Source organism: Daphnia pulicaria, unplaced genomic scaffold (genome assembly GCF_021234035.1).
Source record: "Daphnia pulicaria isolate SC F1-1A unplaced genomic scaffold, SC_F0-13Bv2 h1tg000202l, whole genome shotgun sequence".
In the NCBI taxonomy this organism is placed as follows: domain Eukaryota; kingdom Metazoa; phylum Arthropoda; class Branchiopoda; order Diplostraca; family Daphniidae; genus Daphnia; species Daphnia pulicaria.
Genome location: NW_025804883.1, coordinates 17,501 through 23,986, shown reverse-complemented (window position 1 = coordinate 23,986; position 6,486 = coordinate 17,501). Strand labels below are relative to the sequence as shown.

At 48.7% G+C, this 6,486-nt stretch overlaps 1 non-coding gene across 1 annotated transcript; it reads right to left on the bottom strand.

The window, feature by feature from the left end:
- Positions 1–387: 387 nt before the first annotated feature.
- On the bottom strand, positions 388–2,682 carry LOC124319807. The gene has a single exon (XR_006913493.1). It is a non-coding gene; the product is annotated as a small subunit ribosomal RNA (ribosomal RNA).
- Positions 2,683–6,486: the final 3,804 nt, after the last annotated feature.

The following is a 6,486-nucleotide window of genomic DNA, read 5'->3' as shown; positions in this document are numbered from 1 at the left end:
CTCGCGGCCCAGGCGGGCTATCGTATTCTTCACTCTACTAACGTCAACACTGTGAGCGCCGCTAAAGGTCGAATGAATCTATAGAGACATTCACCATCGAAGCAGGAAGAATTTGCTCACGGCCATAGACCAAATCGAAAGACTTTGTGTTTTTTTTTGAGCCGAGAGGAAAGAAAAATCAATTTGAAAAGGCGAATCCGCTTTAAACCACCGCGCATCAGAGCGCCTGATACCCGTTCAAAATAAATGATTTTCTTCCGTCAACCCACACATAGTTCATACGATGTCTTACGCCGAAAGACTTTTGATGGGGTTTTTTTGTTTTGCAACTTTTAGTTGTTTCGTGCTCAACCAAAGCCATATGCGCAAAACATTTGTCTTGTTCGTTTATGATCCTTCCGCAGGTTCACCTACGGAAACCTTGTTACGACTTTTACTTCCTCTAAAGGATCAAGTTCGACCATCTTTCAGTCTCGCCGTTGGTAGGCACCGCACGGGCAGAGATTGCTCCCCACTCGACGGCACCCCGACAAGCCCGTCCGAAGGCCTCACTAAATCATTCAATCGGTAGTAGCGACGGGCGGTGTGTACAAAGGGCAGGGACGTAATCGACGCGGGCTAGTGACCCGCGCCTACTAGGGATTCCTGGTTCATGGGGATCATTGCAGTCCCCAATCCCAACCACGAAGGAGGTTCAGCGGTTACCCGGTCCTTTCGGACAGGGAGAGTGAAACACGCTGATTCCTTCAGTGTAGCGCGCGTGCGGCCCAGGACATCTAAGGGCATCACAGACCTGTTATTGCTCACTGTCACGCGGCTGGACGCCGCTTGTCCCTCTAAGAAGACTGCGTGACGGACGCGAGAGCAGAAGGTATCGCCGGGGATGACGACGACCGAATAACAATAGAGCCAGCCCCCGCGAGACATTCCCGACAAAGCCCCGCCATACCTCATCCGCCAGGCAACCAACCCGTGAAGGCCGTACACCCGACGAACAGAGCACAACGAAACCAAGCCGAGAGATTGCCTCACTAAAGGAACCAGTCCCACCGAGACCCGAATCGCCGCCACCTGATCCCGACGCCTCCGTACTCCCTTCGGTTTCAATTGATAAAACCCGTCACCTATTTAGCAGGCTAGAGTCTCGTTCGTTATCGGAATTAACCAGACAAATCGCTCCACCAACTAAGAACGGCCATGCACCACCACCCACCGAATCAAGAAAGAGCTCTCAATCTGTCAATCCTTCCAGTGTCCGGGCCTGGTGAGGTTTCCCGTGTTGAGTCAAATTAAGCCGCAGGCTCCACTCCTGGTGGTGCCCTTCCGTCAATTCCTTTAAGTTTCAGCTTTGCAACCATACTTCCCCCGGAACCCAAAGACTTTGGTTTCCCGGAAGCTGCCCGTCGAGTCATTGGAGTAACTCCGACGGATTGCTGGTTGGCATCGTTTATGGTTAGAACTAGGGCGGTATCTGATCGCCTTCGAACCTCTAACTTTCGTTCTTGATCAAGGAAAACATTCTTGGCAAATGCCTTCGCTGTTGTTCGTCTTGCGGCGGTCCAAGAATTTCACCTCTGTCGCCGCAGTACGAATGCCCCCGTCCGTCTCTATTGACCATTACCTCGGGTCCAAAAGTAAAAGACCAGCAAAATCGGACCGAGGTCCTATTCCATCATTCCATGCTGCGATATTCAGGCGTTGGGATACACCTGCTTTGAGCACTCTAATTTGTTCAAAGTAAACGTTGCCGGCCGCCCGAGACACCCGGTGAAGGGCACCCCGAACGATTGACTGGGTGGAGCGAATCGAGTCAACTACGACCAAAATTTAAAAAAGAACCCGAAAGAACTTTCCAACTCTGGCCGCAGATACAACAACGACGCACCGACCACCACTCCGGCGATGTTGTCCGACCGTGAAGAGAGTCGGGCTTTGACACCCGGGCTCCCAGAGCGTGAAACGCAACACCCTTGATTCAGAGCGGCGCCGCCCGGCCGAAGACAGACATCCGACTACGAGCTTTTTAACCGCAACAACTTTAATATACGCTATTGGAGCTGGAGTTACCGCGGCTGCTGGCACCAGACTTGCCCTCCAATGGTTCCTCGTTAAAGGATTTAAAGTGTACTCATTCCAATCACGGGGCCTCGGAAGAGTCCCGTATCGTTATTTTTCGTCACTACCTCCCCGTGCCGGGAGTGGGTAATTTGCGCGCCTGCTGCCTTCCTTGGATGTGGTAGCCGTTTCTCAGGCTCCCTCTCCGGAATCGAACCCCGATTCCCCGTTACCCGTTGCAACCATGGTAGGCGCGTAACCTACCATCGACAGTTGATAAGGCAGACATTTGAAAGATACGTCGCCGGCGCGAAGGCCGTGCGATCGGCGTGAAGTTATCCAGAGTCACCAAAATTGGTACGGTGCGCGAGCCCGAAAGCCCGGCCCCGACTGGTTTTGATCTAATAAAAGCACCTCTTCTGCGAGCCCGAAAGCCCGCAGTCGAGGCTCGAGTGCATGTATTAGCTCTAGAATTACCACAGTTATCCAAGTAGGATGGAGTGGATCTAAGGAACCATAACTGATTTATTGAGCCATTCGCGGTTTCGCCGTCTAGCGGCTTGTACTTAGACATGCATGGCTTAATCTTTGAGACAAGCATATGCTACTGGCAGGATCAACCAGGTATTTCGTGTATGTTTGTTTGATATGCATCCGGCGAGTTGCGGGTTTTTATTTCGCCCACGCATCACCAAACACACACCAAATCAACACGTTTTTCGTTTTTTTTCTTTTTCTTCGGAAACTAAAATTTTTGATCGCAACGCCTGGCGTGTCACAGCGAGTCCCAGTGAAGAGAAACACCGATCCGATCCGTTTGTTGGATTTTTTTCATTTCAATTTCCAAAGTCAAAGACCATTCAACGGTCTATGAGCCCAAAGTGAATCGGATTCATTCGACCGGTCTTGATATATTCATCAACTTTTTTTCCCGTATTACGGTTTTCGACGGTCATATGTGGCGTGCTGTATGCTCATAAGTCAAGCCTGCTTTACTAAGCTGACAAGCATACATCTTTTAAATTTTTGTGGGCTCAGAGTTTTATTTTTATTTTTCCACCGCCGAGGCACACTCTCGCATCACCCCGCACGACACACACACACACACACACCTCACCGCTCAACGGTCACACGAGGCAGAATTTTCCGCAAAGACTTTCGAAGAGAAAGAGAAAACTCGGAACAACCGCGGTCAGAGGCCAGCATAGAGGCATCGTATAGAAAGTCATGGGCGGAAAAAAACAAATCATTTCAAGTCGAGACAAGCAACCAGACTACCCCTATAAAAGTGCGCAATTCTTTAAGAGTTCACCGAAGAATGACCGAGATCAAGTATGCACGAAACGAACATATTCCAAGGGCAGCTGAATAAGCGATTCTGCGCCGAAGCGCGAGAAAAGCAAGCGGTACACCGATGGGGATCGTTTTTTTTATCGTGTTAGATTCGTTGTTGTCAAGCAAGGATTCTCAAAATGTTTTTTGCATTGCACCCAAGTTTCGTACTGATTACTTGTCGCAGACCGGTGACTGTCAAAAAAAAATTTTTTACGTTTTTTCTTGAGAGGTCACTGCCTACACACAACTCCGGGCGGGCCGTACACTCACAGCCGTTTGAATTCTCCCTTCGTGTGTCATGGCCATAACTGAGCGTACATCTTACCGGGCGCCGAGTTGATCTGGCTTGTTCGATGAACGTTCGGGATACGTACAATCGATATAGCTCCAACCGTAACTCGTTTGTAATTACGCCGGCCATACTCAGCGGGCGCTCAGCTCAGCTCTCGATATCTTCCGTCGAAGGGAAGTTCGTAGTAAAAGAGAGTCAGAGTCGACGCCACATTTTGCGGTCCTCGCATCTCATCCGATTTTTGAATTTTATAGATTTGCCATCACTTCCACCCAATTCTCTCGTATATTTCAATCTCTTGACTTTGTCCGACCGGGCCGTCTTCGCCCCCCTTCAACTCCGTCCATCTCCACTTCTGTGTTCCACACAACGAGCTTCCGTCAAACGGCAAAATGTGAAATATGCGCACGCCGCACGAAATAATTTGAAAGCGTTCTGTTTGGTGGCTTTTTTATTTTTTATCTCTCGGCTCACACACACACACACACATTTCCGCCTGAACGGTAATTTTTTTTTGATACGGTGTCAAAAAGTGAAAAGACGCGCACCATTTTCTTTTCTCTTCCGTATCGTCGCTGACGGTAAACGCTGATGGTTATGATGCCGTAAGTTTGGAAGAAAGAATCTTTCCCGTCTTGTCTTGTTACGGTAAAATAACAAAGAACAAGCGTCCGATTTCTCTCACAGACGGCCACAGACAAACCACACGTGCCGAAGAAACGAAACGTCCGAAACCAAAAAAATGTTTGACGCGCGCACCTCTTCTGAACTTTTCGACCAAGAGTCGTTGGATCGAGTGACGAGCTTCTCAGCTGTCGCACCAATCGGTGAAGCGGGCGTTTGAATTCCCGTCCACATCGCGGTTCGGATATATTTTTACATATACCGACCATCGGAAATTTCGAAAACGGTTTTACCGAAGGAATGATATTTCACACACCGACAGCTCATCGAGTTCGTCTCCGTTCAACGGTTTTTTTTTTTTAAGACTTTTTGATCGCATGGGGCTAAACTGGTTAGAGCAAAGCCGCGATCCAAGCAGTGAAAAAAAAACAAAGACAGTGCAAGCGCGATCGAACGGAATCGAAACTAAAATCATGTGAAGTGGCGGGCGGAAAGGAGCTCAGCTACGGTGGAAATGAAACTACAACTAACGCCGAACCGGACAACTTCCCATTCTGCGTCTTCGTTTCATTTCCCAAAGCTCCCCGTCGATACCAAAGTTTTTGCGTCGAAGCTACTAAAGAAATTTCGCGCTTTCCTTTTCGCCTCTTTCGCCTTCCCTTCGATATCTATCCAACCACCGGCTTCGACTTTATTTCTTTCACCCGTCTATTCGCCCGATAGTCGACGGTCGGCCATTCTTTGGTATCGGCCAGGCGGACTAACAAGAAGTAAGACTCGTTTGAAAAATTTGGACCGGGCTTTACAATCGCTGCTTGTCGTAATGTCGCAAATTTGAAAAAAATTTTCAATTCGAGAAACCAAACTATTCGACACTTCGAAAATTTTTGGGACTCTGAAAATTTTTCCGAGTTTAGGAATCGAGACCTCTTCTATACTAAGGAAAACCACTAATGTTCCGCCGCATAATGTCTCCGTTTTCCGGCTCATTTTTAGCGATTGGACGGGGACATTGCCCCATCCAACCGCCAGCCGACTTTCAGGAACCGTCGTTTTCAAAGTTGGGACTTAGAAAATTTTCGACGAGTGGGAATTTTTTACGGTCGCAAGTCATCACGACACGCCCGACCAACCCATTTGAGAGCCGCCACGCCTCGACGGTGTGACGGCTTTTTTTCGAATCGACGGGTCTCGCTCACTCCTCTCTCGCGCCGACCAGAGGCCGGGCGAGAGAGTCGTTGCCAAACACCGTCGTCGGAAATGGGAGAATTTGAGTGGGAATTTTTTACGGTCGCGAGTCATCACGACACGCCCGACCAACCCACTTGAGAGCCGCCACGCCTCGACGGTGTGACGGCTTCTCTTTTCGAATCGACGGGTCTCGCTCACTCCTCTCTCGCGCCGACCAGTGGCCGGGCGAGAGAGTCGTTGCCAAACACCGTCGTCGGAAATCGAGAAATTTTCATTTCCATTTCCATTTTTTTTCATCGGCCTTTATACGTCCAAGTCCCGCCAACCACGTCACTACCACGTCGTCGGGACTTAGAAAAATTTTTCAATTTTTCGGACTTAGAAAATTTTTCAACTTTCTTTTTTTCGACAACCTCTTCCCTATATAGGAAAGTAGTGGATGTTCCGGGCAGTAACTGTACGAAAAAGTCGATTTCCGAATTTTTGCCGGACTTTCACCTGAGCTCAGGCCGGGCCGCCCGCTCAACTGCCGCCCGGTCACCACCAAAAACCGGTCTTGGAAATTTTCGGACTTAGAAAATTTTTCAACTTTTTTCTTTCTCGACAACCTCTTCCCTATATAGGAAAGTAGTGGATGTTCCGGGCAGTAACTGTACGAAAAAGTTGATTTCCGAAATTTTGCCGGGCTTTCACCAGAGCTCAGGCGGGGCTTACCATCACACCCGCCGACCGGTCACCACCAAAAACCGGTCTTGGAAATTTTAGGACTTAGAAATTTTTTCCAACTTTTTTCTTTCGCTCTTTCTCGCCATTTTTAGCCGTCTTTGCTCGTCCCAGTGCCGCCTATAGCTTCACTATCCGTCGTCGGGACTTAGAAAAATTTTTCAATTTTTCGGACTTAGAAAATTTTTTCAATTTTCATTTTCGACAACCTCTTCCCTATATAGGAAAGTAGTGGATGTTCCGGGCAGTAACTGTACGAAAAAGTT